Here is a 21236-nt window from a genome sequence, read left to right on the forward strand (position 1 = left end):
CATTCTTTATTATCTTAACATGGTAAGTGATGCATTTCTTATTTATTCAATTTATTAATTTTTTACTTGTGATGTTTCAAGCTCTATTTGGATGGAAACTAAAAGTCAATTAAAATGCACAGAACAGTATTTAGATTTTTTATTAAATAAAACTGCCTTAAAAGTGCTGATACATAAACTTATCAAAACATGTTTTGCATTTAAAACTCATTTAATAAGCACAGGAAATATTTGTAGTTAATAAATTAAGTGATTGTTTCTGGTCACCACATGCTTCAGGATTTTAGAATTAGTAGATCTCACCTTCTCACACCTAGTTTTTATTCACAGATTGGAAGAGGAAAACAAGCTTTCCTGCTTTTTCTGCTTCCAATTAGTTTCTTAACTTTAAACGAACTAGTCACTGAACTGAACTAGTTGACTAAACTGAATTGAAGAAAAAAATATATATATATAGCCCCTTCAGAAGAGGTGACTGCTCTCAAAGCTGGTTTAGCATGTCAATAAACTCTGATTCCAGATGTTTAGCCATTAACTTCCACTAGTTCAGCAGTATGACTTCCTTTAAAAATTGGCAGAAAAAAATATACTGCTTAAAATTATTTTTTTTTAATTTTGTTTCAATGATTTTAACATGTAATAAGTTTGAGCCTTAAAACAGGTTATCAATTTCAAATTTAATTTTATATAGACCTATTTAAAAATAAACCTGTTTAAATAAAATCTGATTTAAGTTTAAAAATCAGATTTTCTTACTATAGATTTTTATGCATCCTGCTCTGAACTGAGTGACATATAAAAATGTGAATTAACATCAGTGATGGGGAAATCAAATTATCACATTTGCCACCTCAATCTAAGGGTATGTCTACACTATGAAATTAGGTCGATTTAATATGTCAATTTTTAGAAATCGATTTGACACAGTCAATTGTGTATGTCCCCACTTAAGACCATTAAGTTGGTGGAGTGTGTCCACAGTACCGGCTAGCATCAACTTTCAGAGCGTTGCACTGTGAGTAGCTATCCCACAGTTCCCGCAGTCGCCTCCGCCCATTGGAATTCTGGGTTGAGCTCCCAATGCCTGATGGGGCAAAAACATTGTCACGGGTGGTTCTGGGTACATGTCGTCAGCCCCTTGCCCCCCTCCTCCCCCGCCCCGTGAAAGCAACAGCAACAAATATTTTCTCGCCTTTTTTCCTGGGTTACCCATGCAGACGACATACTATGGCAAGCATGGAGCCTGCTCAGCTCACTGTCACCATACGTCTCCTGGGTGCTGCTGGCAGATGTGGTGCTGCAGTGCTACACAGCAGCAGCTCCTTGCCTTCGCAGGTTAGCAAAGACGGTTAGCAGCTGTATTGTACTGTCTGCTGCTGTCTCCTGGTTCCTTCTGGCTGGCCTCGGTGAGGTCAGTCGGGGGCGCCTGGGCAGACCTGGGTGCTCCTGCATGGCCTTGGTGAGGTCGGTCAGGGGCACCTGGACATAAATGGGAGTGACTCCAGGTCATTCCCTTCTTTAAGTTTCACCTAATGGAGAGTCAGTCCTGTCTGTAGAAGCAGCAAAGAATCGTGTGGCACCTTATAGACTAACAGACGTTTTGCAGCATGAGCTTTCGTGGGTGAATACCCACTTCTTCAGATGCAAGTCCTGTCTGGAATATCAGGCAAGCCTACCAAAGAACCAGAGAGGCAAACGGCCGCTCTGGGTCAGAGCTCCAGACATCCCGCTTCTATGATGAGCTGCATGCCATTCTAGGGGGTGCCCCAACAACTACCCCACCCCTGTGCTTCCCTCCTCCCCCACCCCTCCTGGGCTACCTTGGCAGTTATCCCCCCATTTATGTGATGAATTAATAAAGAATGCATGAATGTGAAGCAACAGTGACTTTATTGCCTCTGCAAGCGGAGATCAGAGGAGAGAGGGGAGGGCGGTTGGCTTACAGGGAAGTAGAGTGAACCAAAGGGGCGGGTTTTCATCAAGTAGAAACAAACAGAACTTTCACACTGTAGCCTGGCCAATCATGAAACTGGTTTTCAAAGCTTTTCTCATGTGCAGCATGCCCTGCTGCGCTCTTCTAACCGCCCTGGTGTCTGGCTGCGCTTAATCATTTCATCTTTTAGAAGGGAGTTCTGAGAGCACAGATTCGTCTCCCCATACAGCAATCAGATCCAGTACCTCCCGTTTGGTCCATGCTGGAGCTCTTTTGCAATCCTGGGACTCCATGGTCACCTGTGCTGCTGAGCTCTGCATGGTCACCTGTGCTGATCAGCTCGCCACAGTGGCCAAACAGAAAATGAAATTCAAAAGTTCGCAGGGCTTTTCCTGTCTACCTGGCCAGTGCATCTAATTTGAGAGTTCTGTCCAGACTGGTCACAATTGAGCACTCTGGGATAGCTCCCGGAAGCCAATACCATCGAACTGCGTCCACACTACCCCAAATTTGGCCCAGCAGGGTCGATTTCAGCGCTAATCCCCTCGTCAGGGAGGAGTACAGAAATTGATTTTAAGAGCCCTTTAAGTCAATAAAAATGGCTTCGTCGTGTGGACAGGTGCAGGTCTAAATTGAACCTAAACTCGTAGTGTAGACCAGGGCTAAGATTTTGCTGGTATGAGAAATAAGGAGTTATTAAATATGTCTTTCTTGATAGTGTTTCCCTTTCAGGTTTTATGTGACTGGTTAGGTCATTCCAGATTAGCCTTACTTTTACAATAACAAAGGCACAGAAGGATCAGGTAATATCTCAGCATATTCCAGGCCCATCTCTTTCTTAAAGCTACATGGCGACCTTTCCTTTTCAAAGATCCCAGAAGACTAGCTATTCCTTCTGGAGACCTTGATTAGGTATTGCATGCCAAGCAGAATAAGCAACAAGGAACAGTGTGTGTTTGTCATTCTGCTAGTCTTTCTTTGTCCTCTTTGTTGATTGTTCAGTTCCATTTAACAATCTGGGGTATATGCCCTCTATTCTGGCAGTTTGACCTGAGATTAATGCTCTTAGCTGTGTCCCAAGCCAGGCAGAGTAAAAGGGTGTTTGTCAATGAGGCAAATAGTTGGTAGCTTCTGGAGAGAGGCAGGGAGGAGTGTGAGGAGAATACCAGAAGACCCATTCTGAAGCCAGACTGGCGTGTGCTAGCTGGCAGTGGCGAGGATGAGCTTGGGCAGTCTGAGTTCTGGCCAATTAGCAGAAAGAGGGAGGGCTGCCAAGGGGAAGATTAGGAAAGAGGATTTGTTTCTCTGCTATTTTTCTATGAGCAAAGGGCTGCAGGGACTGTTGCAAACTCTGAACTAATGGCACACGGGGAGCCTCTTAAGTAACCATTGGGAAACCCAGGTGATCCAAACTCCTCCACACTTTAATGCAGGTTTGAGTTTGAATTTTTGAGCGGCAGCTCAGATTTAGGGTTGTCACCTCTGAGGATTGGAACCAAAAAATGGGACATCCTGGATGTCCCTGCGCTCATAAAACTGGACAGCTGGTGGTATGTACTGAGCACCCTTACATATTTTGTATGCAGCTACCTCAAAAAAGGGATGATCCTGGAAAAGCTCCAAAGTTAAGCAAAGATTGCTAGCCTGCTGCACCTCACCCTGATGCTCACTCCAGCACCCCTTCTCTCCATCTCCGAATACCAACAGCAGGTAAGCTCTCCTGGCTTGAAGTATGATTTCAGGATCAGGCCTGTAATGTTGTATATTGAGGAAGTCTTTCTTTTTAGCTGTAGGTGCTTTTAAAAAACACAGCACCCTCACATTTGATTGTAAAATACCGCACCCATCCCAAGACGCTAACACACCAGCATTTCTGGCAACAGGATAGGGCAGTGTTTCAGAGCACTTGTCTTTAATTCACGCTATGCTGAGAGCCACCTGCAAGCTTTCATTAGTCCTTTGCTTCTGAGAGGTTGAGTGGTGGTGGATTTGCATCTCTCTTCATTCACAAGTTAGAAGATATTGTTTTCCCTTCACTCATGTACAGGGCCAGTGCTACCGTTAAGGCAAACTAGGCGGTTGCCTAGGGTGCCAAGATTTGGGGGCACCAAAAAGCGGTGCCCCCAATTTTTTTTACAGCGTTCCTCCCCAAGCGTGCGGTCGCTGCTCCACTTCTCCCGCCTCCCAGACTTGCAGTACCAATCAGCTGTTTGGCGCTGCAAGCCTGGGAGGAGAATTAGAGTGGGGGCGGGGTGCTCGGGGAGGAGGCGGAGCAGAGGTGAGCTGGGGTGGGGAGGTGACACACGGCTCGGGGGGGGGGAGGAGAAGCTGCCACAGGGGGGGTGCCTCAGGGCAGGGGGGAGCTGCCACGGGTGGGTGCCTCAGGGTGGGAGGGGGCAGGGAGCTGCAGCAGGGTTGCGGAGGGGGGGCGCAAGGTGGAAGTTTTGCCTAGGGCACGAAACTTCCTTGCACCGGCCCTGCTCATGTACTAGAAAGGGGATTGTGTGCAGACAGCTGGCCAGACCTGAGGCTGTTAGCTTCAATCCTTAATTCTCTCTTCAGCTCATGGACAGTTGAGGCAGCAGGCATATGATGTTGCTAAACTGCCTGAGACCGCTACTGACGTTAGTGAATGGTAATAAATCCTTGTGTTAGGGCCTTTATCAAACTGATTTTGACAGGGTTCTTCTTTAAAAACAATAATAAATGAAAGTAGCTGTCTCCTCCTGCCCAGTCCCACCACCCTTCCTTCGGTGGCCACCTTATGGCCACACACAAGGCACTTTGCTCTTAGCCTGGATTCACATTTCAAAATAATAGCTTGTCATCCCTATCTCAGTCTTAATTAAATAACAAGCCAAGCATGGGCAGAGAGGAGATTTAACACTGCCGGGCTGCCAGCTCTGGAGAGGAGATCCAGGTAATTTGTCTTAACTAGACAATTTATTAGCTTTTTATTCTTTAAATGGAGGATCGCAAATCTTTTGACTATTACCAAACGAAAAACCACTTTTGTGAATGAAGAACTGGTAGATGTTCAGAAGAAGGATGGTCCATGGGTGTTGTGACGATAAACATATATTAAAAAGATGGTGAAGTGTTCTGAGATCTACTGATGCAAAGCGCTGTATAAAAATAGGCATTGTTATTATTTTATTATCTCCCCAGGACCTATTTAGAATTATTATCTCCCCAGAACCAATTTTTCTCCCCAGGACCTATTTAGAATTGCACCCACACAGAGCCTACTCTTAGTAAGCCAACTGTTGCCAAAATGGTACCAATGGTGGAATCAGTCTAAGATGGGCCCTTGGCATTTAAGGAGAAGCCCCTGATGATTGTGTAGTGGAAGGTCACACTAAAGAAATAAATTAATCTATTTGTTCTCTCCTTAGTGGATGCTTGGCAAAACCCTGCAGAATCTGGCCTTTCCCAACAACTTGCCGTTGAGTCCCAGGAAGGGCTGCAGGTCCCGGGGTGAGGTGTTGGCAGTGCTGAGTGGGGGGCCCAAGACTGGAATAGCAGGCAGGGCTGTGGGTCCCAGGGTGAGGTGTCGGCAGTGCTGAGTGGGGGGAGCCCCAGGGCTGGAATAGCAGGCAGGGCTGTGGGTCCCGGGGTGAGGTGTCGGCTGTGCTGAGTGGGGGGCCCAAGGCTGGAATAGCAGGCAGGGCTGTGGGTCCCGGGGTGAGGTGTTGGCAGTGCTGAGTGTGGGGCCCAAGGCTGGAATAGCAGGCAGGGCTGTGGGTCCGGGGTGAGGTGTCGGCAGTGCTGAGTGAGGGGCCCAAGGCTGGAATAGCAGGCAGGGCTGTGGGTCCCAGGGTGAGGTGTCGGCAGTGCTGAGTGGGGGGCCCAAGACTGGAATAGCAGGCAGGGCTGTGGGTCCCGGGGTGAGGTGTCGGCAGTGCTGAGTGGGGGGGCCCAAGGCTGGAATAGCAGGCAGGGCTGTGGGTCCCAGGGTGAGGTGTCGGCAGTGCTGAGTGGGGAGCCCCAGGGCTGGAATAGCAGGCAGGGCTGTGGGTCCCGGGGTGAGGTGTTGGCAGTGCTGAGTGAGGGGCCCAAGGCTGGAATAGCAGGCAGGGCTGTGGGTCCCGGGGTGAGGTGTCGGCAGTGCTGAGTGCAGGGCCCAAGGCTGGAATAGCAGGCAGGGCTGTGGGTCCCGGGGTGAGGTGTCGGCAGTGCTGAGTGGGGGGCCCAGGGCTGGAATAGCAGGCAGGGCTGTGGGTCCCAGGTTGAGGTGTTGGCAGTGCTGAGTGCGGGGCCCAGGGCTGGAATAGCAGGCAGGGCTGTGGGTCCCGGGGTGAGGTGTCGGCAGTGCTGAGTGGGGGGCCCAGGGCTGGAATAGCAGGCAGGGCTGTGGGTCCCGGGGTGAGGTGTTGGCAGTGCTGAGTGCGGGGCCCAGGGCTGGAATAGCAGGCAGGGCTGTGGGTCCCGGGGTGAGGTGTCGGCAGTGCTGAGTGGGGGGCCCAGGGCTGGAATAGCAGGCAGGGCTGTGGGTCCCGGGGTGAGGTGTTGGCAGTGCTGAGTGCGGGGCCCAGGGCTGGAATAGCAGGAAGGGCTGTGGGTCCCGGGGTGAGGTGTCGGCAGTTCTGAGTGGGGGGCCCAAGGCTGGAATAGCAGGCAGGGCTGTGGGTCCCGGGGTGAGGTGTTGGCAGTGCTGAGTGCGGGGTCCAGGGCTGGAATAGCAGGAAGGGCTGTGGGTCCGGGGTGAGGTGTCAGCAGTGCTGAGTGCGGGGCCCAGGACTGGAATAGCAGGAAGGGCTGCGGGTCCCAAGGTGAGGTGTCGGCAGTGCTGAGTGCAGGGCCCAGGGCTGGAATAGCAGGCAGGGCTGTGGGTCCCGGGGTGAGGTGTCGGCAGTGCTGAGTGAGGGGCCCAAGGCTGGAATAGCAGGCAGGGCTGCGGGTCCCAGGGTGAGGTGTTAGCAGTGCTGAGTGGGGGGCCCAGGGCTGGAATAGCAGGCAGGGCTGCGGGTCCCAGGGTGAGGTGTTGGCAGTGCTGAGTGGGGGGAGCCCCAGGCCTGGAATAGCAGGCAGGGCTGTGGGTCCCGGGGTGAGGTGTCGGCAGTGCTGAGTGGGGGGCCCAAGGCTGGAATAGCAGGCAGGGCTGTGGGTCCCGGGGTGAGGTGTCGGCAGTGCTGAGTGGGGAGCCCCAGGGCTGGAATAGCAGGCAGGGCTGCGGGTCCCGGGGTGAGGTGTCGGCAGTGCTGAGTGAGGGGCCCAAGGCTGGAATAGCAGGCAGGGCTGTGGGTCCCAGGGTGAGGTGTCGGCAGTGCTGAGTGGGGGGCCCAAGGCTGGAATAGCAGGCAGGGCTGCGGGTCCTGGGGTGAGGTATCGGCAGTGCTGAGTGGGGAGGCCCAGGGCTGGAATAGCAGGCAGGGCTGTGGGTCCGGGGTGAGGTGTCGGCAGTGCTGAGTGGGGAGGCCCAAGGCTGGAATAGCAGGCAGGGCTGTGGGTCCGGGGTGAGGTGTCGGCAGTGCTGAGTGAGGGGCCCAAGGCTGGAATAGCAGGCAGGGCTGTGGGTCCCAGGGTGAGGTGTCGGCAGTGCTGAGTGGGGGGCCCAAGGCTGGAATAGCAGGCAGGGCTGTGGGTCCGGGGTGAGGTGTCGGCAGTGCTGAGTGAGGGGCCCAAGGCTGGAATAGCAGGCAGGGCTGTGGGTCCGGGGTGAGGTGTCGGCAGTGCTGAGTGAGGGGCCCAAGGCTGGAATAGCAGGAAGGGCTGCGGGTCCCGGGGTGAGGTGTCGGCAGTGCTGAGTGGGGGGCCCAAGGCTGGAATAGCAGGCAGGGCTGTGGGTCCCGGGGTGAGGTGTCGGCAGTGCTGAGTGGGGGGCCCAAGGCTGGAATAGCAGGCAGGGCTGTGGGTCCCAGGGTGAGGTGTCGTCAGTGCTGAGTGGGGGGCCCCAGGGCTGGAATAGCAGGCAGGGCTGCGGGTCCCAGGGTGAGGTGTCGGCAGTGCTGAGTGAGGGGCCCAAGGCTGGAATAGCAGGAAGGGCTGCGGGTCCCGGGGTGAGGTGTCGGCAGTGCTGAGTGGGGGGCCCAAGGCTGGAATAGCAGGCAGGGCTGTGGGTCCCGGGGTGAGGTGTCGTCAGTGCTGAGTGGGGGGCCCAAGGCTGGAATAGCAGGCAGGGCTGTGGGTCCCAGGGTGAGGTGTCGTCAGTGCTGAGTGAGGGGCCCAAGGCTGGAATAGCAGGCAGGGCTGCGGGTCCCAAGGTGAGGTGTCGGCAGTGCTGAGTGGGGGGCCCAGGGCTGGAATAGCAGGCAGGGCTGTGGGTCCCGGGGTGAGGTGTCGGCAGTGCTGAGTGGGGTGCCCAGGGCTGGAATAGCAGGCAGGGCTGTGGGTCCCGGGGTGAGGTGTCGGCAGTGCTGAGTGGGGGGCCCAAGGCTGGAATAGCAGGCAGGGCTGTGGGTCCGGGGTGAGGTGTCGGCAGTGCTGAGTGAGGGGCCCAAGGCTGGAATAGCAGGAAGGGCTGTGGGTCCCGGGGTGAGGTGTTGGCAGTGCTGAGTGTGGGGCCCAAGGCTGGAATAGCAGGCAGGGCTGCGGGTCCCAAGGTGAGGTGTCGGCAGTGCTGAGTGGGGGGCCCAGGGCTGGAATAGCAGGCAGGGCTGTGGGTCCCGGGGTGAGGTGTCGGCAGTGCTGAGTGGGGTGCCCAGGGCTGGAATAGCAGGCAGGGCTGTGGGTCCCGGGGTGAGGTGTCGGCAGTGCTGAGTGGGGGGCCCAAGGCTGGAATAGCAGGCAGGGCTGTGGGTCCGGGGTGAGGTGTCGGCAGTGCTGAGTGAGGGGCCCAAGGCTGGAATAGCAGGAAGGGCTGTGGGTCCCAGGGTGAGGTGTCGGCAGTGCTGAGTGAGGGGCCCAAGGCTGGAATAGCAGGCAGGGCTGCGGGTCCCGGGGTGAGGTGTCGGCAGTGCTGAGTCGGGGGAGCCCCAGGGCTGGAATAGCAGGCAGTGCTGTGGGTCCGGGGTGAGGTGTCGGCAGTGCTGAGTGGGGGGCCCAAGGCTGGAATAGCAGGCAGGGCTGTGGGTCCCGGGGTGAGGTGTCGGCAGTGCTGAGTGGGGGGCCCAAGGCTGGAATAGCAGGCAGGGCTGTGGGTCCGGGGTGAGGTGTCGGCAGTGCTGAGTGAGGGGCCCAAGGCTGGAATAGCAGGAAGGGCTGTGGGTCCCAGGGTGAGGTGTCGGCAGTGCTGAGTGAGGGGCCCAAGGCTGGAATAGCAGGCAGGGCTGCGGGTCCCAAGGTGAGGTGTCGGCAGTGCTGAGTGGGGGGCCCAAGGCTGGAATAGCAGGCAGGGCTGTGGGTCCCGGGGTGAGGTGTCGGCAGTGCTGAGTGGGGGGCCCAGGGCTGGAATAGCAGGCAGGGCTGCGGGTCCCAGGGTGAGGTGTCGGCAGTGCTGAGTGTGGGGAGCCCCAGGGCTGGAATAGCAGGCAGGGCTGTGGGTCCCAGGGTGAGGTGTTGGCAGTGCTGAGTGGGGGGCCCAGGGCTGGAATAGCAGGCAGGGCTGTGGGTCCCGGGGTGAGGTGTCGGCAGTGCTGAGTGGGGGGAGCCCCAGGGCTGGAATAGCAGGCAGGGCTGTGGGTCCGGGGTGAGGTGTCGGCAGTGCTGAGTGGGGGGCCCAGGGCTGGAATAGCAGGCAGGGCTGTGGGTCCCAGGGTGAGGTGTCGGCAGTGCTGAGTGGGGAGCCCCAGGGCTGGAATAGCAGGCAGGGCTGCGGGTCCCAGGGTGAGGTGTCGGCAGTGCTGAGTGGGGGGAGCCCCAGGGCTGGAATAGCAGGCAGGGCTGTGGGTCCCAGGGTGAGGTGTCGGCAGTGCTGAGTGGGGGGAGCCCCAGGGCTGGAATAGCAGGCAGGGCTGCGGGTCCCAGGGTGAGGTGTCGGCAGTGCTGAGTGAGGGGCCCAAGGCTGGAATAGCAGGCAGGGCTGCGGGTCCCAGGGTGAGGTGTCGGCAGTGCTGAGTGGGGGGGCCCAAGGCTGGAATAGCAGGCAGGGCTGTGGGTCCGGGGTGAGGTGTCGGCAGTGCTGAGTGGGGGGCCCAGGGCTGGAATAGCAGGCAGGGCTGTGGGTCCCAGGGTGAGGTGTCGGCAGTGCTGAGTGAGGGGCCCAAGGCTGGAATAGCAGGCAGGGCTGTGGGTCCCAAGGTGAGGTGTCGGCAGTGCTGAGTGCAGGGCCGAAGGCTGGAATAGCAGGCAGGGCTGTGGGTCCCGGGGTGAGGTGTCGGCAGTGCTGAGTGGGGAGCCCCAGGGCTGGAATAGCAGGCAGGGCTGCCGGTCCCAGGGTGAGGTGTCGGCAGTGCTGAGTGGGGGGCCCAAGGCTGGAATAGCAGGCAGGGCTGCGGGTCCCGGGGTGAGGTGTCGGCAGTGCTGAGTCGGGGGAGCCCCAGGGCTGGAATAGCAGGCAGGGCTGTGGGTCCGGGGTGAGGTGTCGGCAGTGCTGAGTGGGGGGCCCAAGGCTGGAATAGCAGGCAGGGCTGTGGGTCCCAGGGTGAGGTGTCGGCAGTGCTGAGTGAGGGGCCCAAGGCTGGAATAGCAGGAAGGGCTGTGGGTCCCGGGGTGAGGTGTCGGCAGTGCTGAGTGAGGGGCCCAAGGCTGGAATAGCAGGCAGGGCTGCGGGTCCCGGGGTGAGGTGTCGGCAGTGCTGAGTCGGGGGAGCCCCAGGGCTGGAATAGCAGGCAGTGCTGTGGGTCCGGGGTGAGGTGTCGGCAGTGCTGAGTGGGGGGCCCAAGGCTGGAATAGCAGGCAGGGCTGTGGGTCCCAGGGTGAGGTGTCGGCAGTGCTGAGTGAGGGGCCCAAGGCTGGAATAGCAGGCAGGGCTGCGGGTCCCGGGGTGAGGTGTCGGCAGTGCTGAGTGGGGGGGCCCAAGGCTGGAATAGCAGGCAGGGCTGCGGGTCCCAGGGTGAGGTGTCGGCAGTGCTGAGTGGGGGGCCCAAGGCTGGAATAGCAGGCAGGGCTGCGGGTCCCGGGGTGAGGTGTCGGCAGTGCTGAGTGGGGGGGCCCAGGGCTGGAATAGGAGACAGGACAAAAGGCCCTATTGTTTATATTGCAGTAGTGCCCCAGATGTTCTAGGTGTTGCACAAACACACCATGGATCAGATACCAGCTTCAGCTTGTGTTCTCACTCTGACCCTTCCAACAGGTCGGAGTGAATTTTTCCTAGGAAATGCTACTGGCCCTGAACACTCCTGATTTTCCAACATCAGGCCTGACTGTGCAGATTTCTGCTGGATGAGGGAGAGGAAAGAGAATGTTGTTAGAAAGCTTAGGCAGTGTTCAAAACCCGGATCTGAATTTTGCAAATGATTCCTGCCTTTATAGCAAGCCTGAGATCTGAAAACCCATGCATTCAGAATGAAGAACTGAACTTACCTTGTGTGACTCCTCTGTGGGGGAGAAATCCTAGCTCTGTATCTTTCCTGTCTCTTTCAGCTGTGTGACACTAGAAACTTGTTTACAGCAAACAAAACCTATATAGGAATTATATGGACTTAGCTTAATAATGCAGGGCAAGAAGCATGACCTAAGTAACAGCCTTATGGCCTGCTCTCCAGGAAGTAGCTTCCTCTGTACCTCACACTGCTGCACAGCAGAGAATGAGGGATAAAAGGTATTAATAGGAATCCACGCAGGCTGTGAGGTCAGCATGCTGTTTGGGGGAGCATGTTGGTGCATCTTCACTAATAGATCAGGATCATTATCACTCCAGAGAAGAAAGAAAAAACCCAAAGTAAAGGCATCTGGTATGAGTTATGTCTCTGAGCCTGCTGGAACTCTCCATCTTCCTGAAGTACTTGCCTCCACTAAGCCTCACAGCTCGCCAGCAGCCATTAATCCAGCACATGCCTGCCAGAAAGCTGATACTGGGCAGAAGTCAAATATTTCTTCTCTCTGACAGGTTGAATTTTTTTAATATATATTTGCTGTAAGGAGTCAGAGTCCAGAAGTAGTGAGAGCTGTTCAGCAGAGTCCATTGGCATGTGTGTCAATAGGAGAGAAAAAAAATTCAGGCCAGCTTCCTCTTCATAACAAGTTAGAATATGCTCCTGTGCTGGCAGCCAACAGGATAAATAAAGGAAGGACTTAGAGCTGCTGGGTACTAGGGCTAGATTATAGCAATGCGTGCCTCTATAGTAACCCATTCATACACAGTAGCTCCTTCAACGCAGTAGTTTCCCTTCTTCATGATACTAGGAGTGAAATAGAAGTCAGTGGCAAATACTATTGAATTCAGTGGGGCCTAAATTTCACTCCAGATGCCTTAGAGCCAACTCCCAAAAGCATTTGCTCATGCACTAGACCCATTCTGTTTTTCTTTGTGTGGGGGTTTCTTAGATTGCAGTTTTATTGGGCAAGGACAATGCGATCACAGTATTAGTTGGAATGTGTACAAACTATGGCAATAGATGTGTTTTGAACAAAGCTCTGCTTATCCGTGTAGAATGGTGTATATTAATTGTTTCCAAATGAACACACCCAACGGTTGGGCAGGGTCTGAAGCTCTGGCTCTCAAGCTGCTCCACTTTGCACGTGGCATGTTTTGAAGAATGAGGATGGGTGGCTGGATGAATGAATGAAATATCATCCCAGAAATGTTGATTTGCAAAGCCTGATGGCCAGTGTTCTTGGGGAGTTGAGAAAGAACTGGATGTGCTGGATGTTTACCAAAACATACCATCTGGATAATGCAGAGGAGTGAATCTCACACACAGATTTCTTTACACTTTTCCTCCTGTTAGAGAACTACCCGAGGCAGCATAACACCAAAGGCTCCCTGAAGCTTTGGTATAGCCAACCTCAGTTGCAGTTTAAAGCTTTCTGGGTCCCATTAGCTGCTTCCAAGTATGACTCTAAAACAATTGCCAACTGACCTTTGTGTAAGAGGAGAGATCCCACATTCATTCATTTTCCCTAAATCCCAAACTCGGTAGACACTGAATTTATTTTATCTGAAACTCCAGTTATCCAAACATTTTTGATCTTCCCTCAGACATTCAGATAATGGGCCTAACTTTTCATCACCCTGCACTTTGTGTAGTCATTTACACCAGTGAAAACAGTACCAATCCTGATTTTAGATGAGCTGCAGGGCAGCAGCGAATTGGGCCCAGTGAGTTTACCTGTAAATAATATCTGGCAACTCAGGTTGCTGGCATTATTGGCTGCTAAGAGTCATGAGCCCGCCTGCATCCACCTGCATCTACTGCAGCTTTTCTTTTAATTTCATAGTTCTGGAATAAGAACCTATCACCCAAGTAGTTTAATATTGGACACACTAAATGTTTTACATCAACATATACAGGTATTATGGTGGTAGGTAGTGAATAAAAACCAGGGTAGAGAAGTATGTGCTATGAATAAGCATATAGTACCTTTCAACTGTGGTTCTTAAAGCACAGTACAAACATTAACTAATTCTCACTTCTAGTCTCCCACACTGTGTGTGTGCGTGTGTGCTATTATCCTCCTTTTATAGATGAGGAAATCACAGCTGTATCTATGGCAGAGCCAGGAGAGAACATGAGTATCCTTACTGCTAGCTCCCTGCTCTGACCAAACACTCTAGACACACCCCTTCCTTAAAACACATTTTACACATGTACATTTTGCCTTCTTGTTTCCACAAACTGGACATATGATTTTAAAAACTGGCTCAGCCTGGATTGCTACTGTGGGGCCCAATTCTGCTGCTTTTACTCACCTGGATAATTCCACCAACTTCATTGGAACTACTCATCAGAGAAAGGCTTGCAGGATCAGGGCTTGAAAGAAAGAACTTGATCTCATAGTCAGAGAATGAACTATAATCAAGTGGATTAGGGATATGTAGCACAGGAAGCAGATTCACTCAGCCAGTAAATTGACTGCCTCGTTACAGGTCTTCTTGCTACTTCAGGTTCCAAAGTGCAGTATAATTGGGACTCTGTTCAGAAAACTCATTTATTTTAATGGAATGAGTAGTATAAGCAGATCACTGTTTTTATATTGAATTGAAATCTGGATTTAAAAAATGGAAAGCAAATTTGATGTCCAAACTACTGTGGATTTAATAATTCCCATATACCACTGCAGTCTGTAAGGGTGCACGAGCCAATAGTTGACCCTCAAAGTTGCTGAGCTAGTGAATTTCCCAAAAAGCAGGTGAGTGCCGAGTATGGAAGAAAAGTACTGGAGTTTATCTTTGAGTTGCTAAAACTTATCAAAGGCAGGATAAACTGATAAAGAGCAGGCATAGCCCTTTAGATAGTAAATACTGTGAATACTAACATTTTGTTATGAAATAATCACTGCAGCATGATCATTGTTATTTTCTGTCACAGATTACTGCTCACTGATGCTCAATGTCATAAGTGCAAACTAGGTTTCCATGAACCATACAGTTTCTATTTAAAAGAGTAAAATGCAGAACATTTCACTGCAGTGATAGCATCTCTGGGTCAATTTAGTGATAAAGCAAATTTGCAATGGGAATGGTTGGGTGGAGGTGGTATAATTTTTCTAAACTGAATTGTCTTTCTGGAATTCTTTATCATAGGCATTTAGGTCTAGAGCCACTTTGCATCAGCTCCTTCCACCCCTCCCCATATCCCTCAAAATAATATGCATACCGCTCAGATGATGTTCCAGGAATTACCATGATCAGAAGGTGGGGCTTCTGAAAATGGCAGAAAAGGACACATACCATTTGCCTTAAATGCAGTTGAAGTTGTGGACCATAATGTATTCAGTTTGAATGTTATTTGAGATTCTTGATGGACTTGTTATTTGAGCTTTAAAACAAATATCCTATTAGCACAGTTCTCTGGATCTCCCAGTATGTTTCCAAGCCCCTTGTTTGACTGCAAATTTAAACAACTTATGCCAAATGTACTATGGTGCAGCTGGCATGCCACCAAGCATACCTGATACAGCTGATGGATATACCTCCACTGCTACCAAGTGCATCCAGCATATCCTAAATGTATCTCTGGTACTGGGCACCTTTTGATCCACCAGATGTACTAGCCAGGTGTCATGAATACAACACAAGTGCTACAAAGCATAATGCATATATCTAGTGGAATGGACTTTTTAAGTTACCAGACATCTGGTATGTGTAGTGGAAAGTATCTGCAGTGCTACCAACCATATCAGGCTGTGCCATTGAAATATACGTTCCACTGTTACTGAATGGATCATGCACTTCCATTGCTACCAAACAGATGGCAGTACATCCAGGAGAGTGACTATCCAGTGCTACCAGGTACCCAAGCTATATCCTCTGGCATGCCCCAGGGTGGAGCATGTCTAATGAAATGCACCTCCAGTGATAAGCCTACTAGGTACTAGAGCTGTTTGTAAGATGTCTATGAAACTTTTTATTTAAATTGACAAAATCTAAATGATTTTTTTGCAAAAATTTCATTTTTGTTTTTCAGCCAGCTCAACTGGCTATAGCCTATTTCCTGATATGCTGTGCTTCAACTGGACTTCCATAAACTACAACAAGTGGTGCAGAGGACTAGAACATGGGATGAAATTCATCCCTCATGTTATAAAATTGAAATGACAGTGAATTTGTCCCATGGTCGAACTGCAGGCCATGTAAACTGCTCCTTCTGCTCAGCAGTTAGTCAGAGTACATTCATGATAAACCCTGGTAAGAATGGGCATTTTGCCTTCTAAAACCAACTCCAAAATTCCCTAGCTCCCTCTGCAGGCTTGATCCCTCACATACCTTTCACTGAAGGAATCATTCATGTTCATATTACTAGCTATTAATTAAAATAATTTTGTAGTCATTATTTTACATTATGTTTTTCCATCCAAGAGAAAAAGAAAGATGGAAAGAAAAAAAAAGGGTCCCTTTCAGTATTTCTCTGCATTTATGTCTGACTTGTGCTACAGAACATTCATTTATACATGAATAAAGTACTAACAACAGGTCTTACTCACAAGCAATTCCTCTTGTGATGTTGTCATCAGCAGCAGAACAGATTTTAATAACCAAGATGCAGTTTTATCCTAGTAAGCGTCATTGGTCTACAACTACTGATCCTTGGGGCACCTTTGTCTAAATATTACTAAGAAGAAATTACAAATGAAGACACTTTGTGCAGCTCAGCTAGAACAAGTGTCATCCATTGATGGCAATAATGCAACATCTAGAGCTCAAAGTGACTCAGGAGGCAGGATTTTGGAGTCTTGCAACCCCACGCAGGTGGGATAGGCTACCTGCTGTTATTACTTATACTGCACTAAAGGTGGCTCTGGTGCACTACAGGCAAAAATAAAAGACAGGGTCCCTGCCTTGAGGCACGTACTAGCTAAGCCTTCTGAGTAACTGACAGTGGATGTGGGTGGGTTTGGGCAGGAAAATGGTAAACCAAAGGAGAGTGATAGTAACACTAATATTGAGTTATTTAGACTGTATGTATGGGCAGGGAGTGGGTCTTGTAAATTGCTATATAAATGAAAGATGCTACATAAATGTTTTATAATAACAATGATTAATGCAGCCTTTTGGGGTGTGGGAGGGACAGGGAGTGAAAAGGAAAAGCTGGGAGTGTTACAAATTTCAAGTTGCACTTTTTTTTTACACTGGGGACATTTTTCTTATCAACTTGTGCATGGAGCTGAGAAAATATAGGCTGAATGTTGCATATTAAAAGAATCTATGCGGAATCTGAGTTCTAAGTGCATAATTCATCTTCTATTAAATCAGACTCAGGACGGGGGGTTTCTGCTGCTTTTGTCTAAGATTGATAATAGAATTAAAGAGATGAATTCCCACCAGAGACTCTCAGAGCTGCTGTTTAAAGTCTGAGATTTCATCTATGCAAAACTGTATGCTCTAGTCCAGTGGTGGGCAACCTGCAGCCCACAGGCTGCATGCAGCTCATCAGGGTAATCTGCTGGCGGGCCGCCAGACAGTTTGTTTACATTTGCACGGCTGCCCGCAGCTCCCAGTGGCTGCATTTCACCGTTCCTGGCCAATGGGAGCTGCAGGAAGTGGCGCAGGGACATGCTGGTCGCCACTTCCCGCAGCTCCCATTGGCCGGGAATGGCGAATTGTGGATTACCCTGAGGCGGATTACCCTGCGGGGCCGCAGGTTGCTCACCACTGCTCTAGTCTTAGTAAAATGAATCTCAGAAACCAGATTACTTGGCAAACTGAAACACAGCCTATGGAGACAGTGCAAGAATGATTTATTGAATAAATATATTTCAATTGGGGTGGGAGGCTGCTATCATAGCTCTATGAACAAATAGGATGAAGTCAGTGTGCCTGCTTCTGTGTTTGTGTGGTCCAAGCAATGTATTACTTTGTTTGCACTGATGTATCATTTCAAAAGCTTCTGAGAATTCAACAAAGATTGTTCATTATGCAGAGCGATGGGAATGTTGTTGGAAAACAAACTCATTGTGTGGCTAACCTGTACTATAGACTATGTTAAAAAATAACCTTTCTGTATCACATGGGATTTGCTGATTTGGGGAGAAATTACAGCAAAATGCAGTGGGCCAGATTCTGCTTTCACTTTCACAGCTATAAATCAGGAGCAACTCCATGTCCTTAAATGCACTGAGTCTGGTTTTACAGTGATGTCACCAGATCAGAATTTGGCCCAGTGCTTTGGCTGTGTACATGCTATGGTGTCTCAAAAAGGTGATATTCTGCACCTGCTATTTACAGACTCCTCTACTGTGTCACAAAAACAAGAACAATGCTTTCCAGCAATGGGTTTTCTGCTTTTTAAAATCTGACACAATGCAGGTTACATTGAGATTTTGTAGTCTGATATTGGGTGCCTTCAAGGAGGTAGATGAAACAGTAACTGTACAGCAGTGTAACTCTATAAACTTCACTAATTTACCCAGCATAAAGCTGAAGTAATGCAATGGTGAATAAGGCCCATGATCTTTAGCAGCACTTGAATTGGATTGTTTTAATTCTAGCGTACAGCCTGTACAGTGGAGTTCTGGGGTCACTAAGTGTCTAAAAGCTAATAAAAAGAAAAGGAGTGGGGGTAGACACAGTTCTACTAAACTGACCCTTCAGTAGTAGGTTAAGGTAATTCCAGTAGGTTGAAATAGTTCTGTCGAGTCTAGCTTTTTGCTTGCAAACTAATGTCATGGGAACCTCAGAACTTTTAATGAGAAGTTGTTCTCACTCCATCCTGGTGCAGAGGTGTGTGCTATGAAGCAAGTGAGAGAATCCATCCATCTGTTCTTAAAGTATCACAGAATAGATGATGAAACCAGTCAAATAATTCCGTGCACACCAAAAAATTAATCCCCAGTACCTCATCTTAAATCCGTGTTGACTTTTGGGTGTTTTTTGTTCGGTGTTGCTTGGTTTTAGTAAGTTAAAGGTGATTTCTGTCAGGTCTAGTTTAGTTAAGAAGGTTGAAGGTGGCTTAGGCTCCACTGGGCCTTGGGCATGTTGGTGTTACTTTTAGCTGGCGATGGATTTAGAGTGGCTCAGGCTCTGGCTTAGTTTTGGCAGAGTTATGGATGGTTTTGTAGTACATGAGCTATGATATGCTGACTTCTTCCACAGGTTAAGGTGATCTAGTCTAGTTATTATGGCTGCTTGCTGCTGGTGATGGGCGGTGGCTTTGATTAGGCCATAGACTATGTTTCTGATTCAATTCCATATGTCTGTGATAATGACAAGAAGTTAAAGGTGTTTAGTAGCGGAGTCAGGAGATGATGGCAGGTGCCTGGTTGTGGGATGTTCCAGAATCTTTGAATTATTCTGGCTTAGTACAGGCAGCTTGTGGCTTGGGTGCTTCCAGCATTTGGCTGAAATTCCTGCCTTCCTTCAACCCCCTTCTGTTGTGCTACCTAAAGGTGTAGACCAGATCCACAGTTCATGTAAATTGATGTAGCTGTATGGATTTCTGTGGAGCTATGTGGATTTACTCCAACTAAGGATCTGGCCCAATGTCTACAGACTGATCTAACTTTTTCCACTGAAAAGTTATTGTCTGTCTGGAGAGCATGATGGGCTTAGGTCATCAGTTCCACAGAGATTCTAAAACAGCTTGTACAGCATATTTTAGCTAAGTGAGGACTTATAACTTCCAGAAGCAAAGTGATTTTTCAGTGACATAGAACTGAACTTTGATCAGTGGACCCATAATTACTGTTTTAATCTTAAGAGTTAATTCACCTTCAGACATGATAGTAAAAACATAGCTTGCAACAGTAGAAATCAATGCAGAAATCCAGGGAAAGGCCTGCTACTAAAACGTGAATCTAATAACTTTATTTTGCTACCTAATGCGTGGATTAGAGATTTATACAGTAGTTCATCCTCAGCTTGAACTCTGCAAACTAATCAATCATAACAATAGTAGGTCTTGTCAAAAACTCCCTCTGACCTATATTAAAATAGAAATCCATTCTATGCAAAACCTGAGTGCATTTTTTTTAAACAGACCAATCCCTTTTGAAGGACTTATTTAAAAAACTCATCTTTTCTGTGTCTTGTTGGAGAGAAAATGCATCCTTGAGGGCCAATCTGTATGCAAAACAAGTCAACTTTCTGTTTCCATTTATTTTCCCATCCAGTCATGCTGTCTAGCTCCCACTGAAATAAGCAGCAAAATTGTCCAGCTTCACTGGGAGCCGGGTTAGGCCCGTAAGTACAGTATTGCAAACTATGCTGAAATCGTGGGATGGAGGCCTTTGTGATTTTCTGCAGGAAATCTGAACTCCAATTACAGATAACCTGCAATAAAACTCTTTATGCTAACAGCTTGATCTGATATTCACAGTGGATGCCTATCTATAAAATGGGCCAAAGCAAACTCCCCACGTTTGTAGGTGGTTGAAATCTGGATTCAGAACCAAAACTAGCAGCTCAGGCTCATCTGTAACTTATTAGGGATCTTCTTGCAATCCTGTTCCTTATTCATCAAAAGAAAATTTCATTCATTGCAGCCCATCTAGAAAATTATCCTGAGGGAATTCCATTCATCACAGTTTGCTTGTATCTTATATAGGCTTTCGCTTAAATGATAAATTGTAATTCCTTAGGAAATCACTAGGTGGCACATGGCTATGTGTTGTCACTGAAATCTTAGTGAGCTGCAGAAAAGTCTGCTTGTATGTGCTGTAATAAAGAAGCATTAGAGTCATACCATGGTCATCTGCTTTTACCTGGATAATCCATTTGATCAGATACTTGTTGAAATGCTGTTTGGTAAAGTAAGGAGCAGGAAATCTGTCTCAGGAAGGTCTAGGTCAGGGGTCTCAAACTCAAATGACCACGAGGGCCACATGAGGACTAGTACATTGGCCCGAGGGCCGCATTACTGACACCTCCCCTCCACGCCGCCCTCGGCCCCGCCCCCACTCCACCCCTTCCATGAGGCCCCGCCCCTGTCCTGCCTCTTCTCCACCCCTTCCCTGCCTCCATTACAACCCCCTTCCCTGAAATCCCCACCTCAACTCCACCCCCTCCCTGCCCCCAGGAAGGGGATTGAGGTGCAGCAGGGGGCTCAGGGCAGGGGGTCAGGGTGCAGGGTACGGCAGGGGGTCAGGGTGTGGCAGGGGGCTCAGAGCAGTGGTTTGGGGTGCAGGAGGGGTGTGGCAGGGGGTCGGGGTGCAGGGTGCGACGGGGCTCAGGCAGGGGGTTCAATTGCAAGAGGGGCTCGGGGGGCGGGCTCTGGCTCGGCGCACATCAGGGGCAGGGCAGGCTCCCTGCCTGTCTGCCCTGCCCCTGCGCCACTCCGCTCCAGGAAGCGGCTGGAACATGGGGGAGGAGAGGCGCAGGGGTGTGTGTTGCTGTTGCTTCAGGCACCGCCCCAGCATCTCCCATTGGCCGGGAACGGGGAACCGCGGCCAATGGGAGCTTCTGGGGGCAGTCCCTGAAGCAACAGCAACACACACCCCTGCGCCTCTCTTCCCCCACGTTCTTTCCGCTTCCCGGAGCAGCGCGGGGGCAGGGTAGGCAGGCTGGCAGGGAGTCTGCCCTGCCCCTGGTGCGCGCCGGGCCAGAGCCGCTCTAGGTAAAGGCTGCGGGAGGGCAGGGGGGCCACGAGGAGCTCGCGGGCTGCATGCGGCCCACGGCCCGCGTGTTTGAGACCCCTGGTCTAGGTCTTCATCAGCTTTTAGTGCTGCAGGTTGCTATCCAAGTCTGTCGAACCATCATGGAGCAGGGCTTGTGTACAGTGATTAAGGCTACTTCTTTGACATAGCAACATATGCAAAAGTAATAGTTTGATAAAAATGAAAAGTGTTGGCACATTATTTTTGATATTGTTTCTTTTCCATTAGAAAAGTGATATGAAGAGATTACAGGTAGTTTAAAAGCATATAAAGAGAGCAAACATCAAAATCT

The 21236-nt window shown here is 50.2% G+C and overlaps 1 protein-coding gene across 7 annotated transcripts in view; it reads left to right on the forward strand.

The window, feature by feature from the left end:
- Positions 1-21236, forward strand: part of C9H8orf48 (chromosome 9 C8orf48 homolog) — a 235027-nt gene that overhangs the window by 149830 nt on the left and 63961 nt on the right. For 6 of the 7 annotated variants that reach the window (XR_006582174.1, XR_006582175.1, XR_006582179.1 and 3 more), the window contains one exon: positions 3520-3643. The exons of the other annotated variant lie outside the window; for it this stretch is intronic. The gene's annotated coding sequence lies outside the window, so the exon portion shown is untranslated. The remainder of the gene's footprint in view (positions 1-3519; positions 3644-21236) is intronic. 7 annotated transcript variants of the gene reach the window in all.

This window comes from Mauremys mutica, chromosome 9 (genome assembly GCF_020497125.1).
Source record: "Mauremys mutica isolate MM-2020 ecotype Southern chromosome 9, ASM2049712v1, whole genome shotgun sequence".
NCBI classification, from domain to species: domain Eukaryota; kingdom Metazoa; phylum Chordata; order Testudines; family Geoemydidae; genus Mauremys; species Mauremys mutica.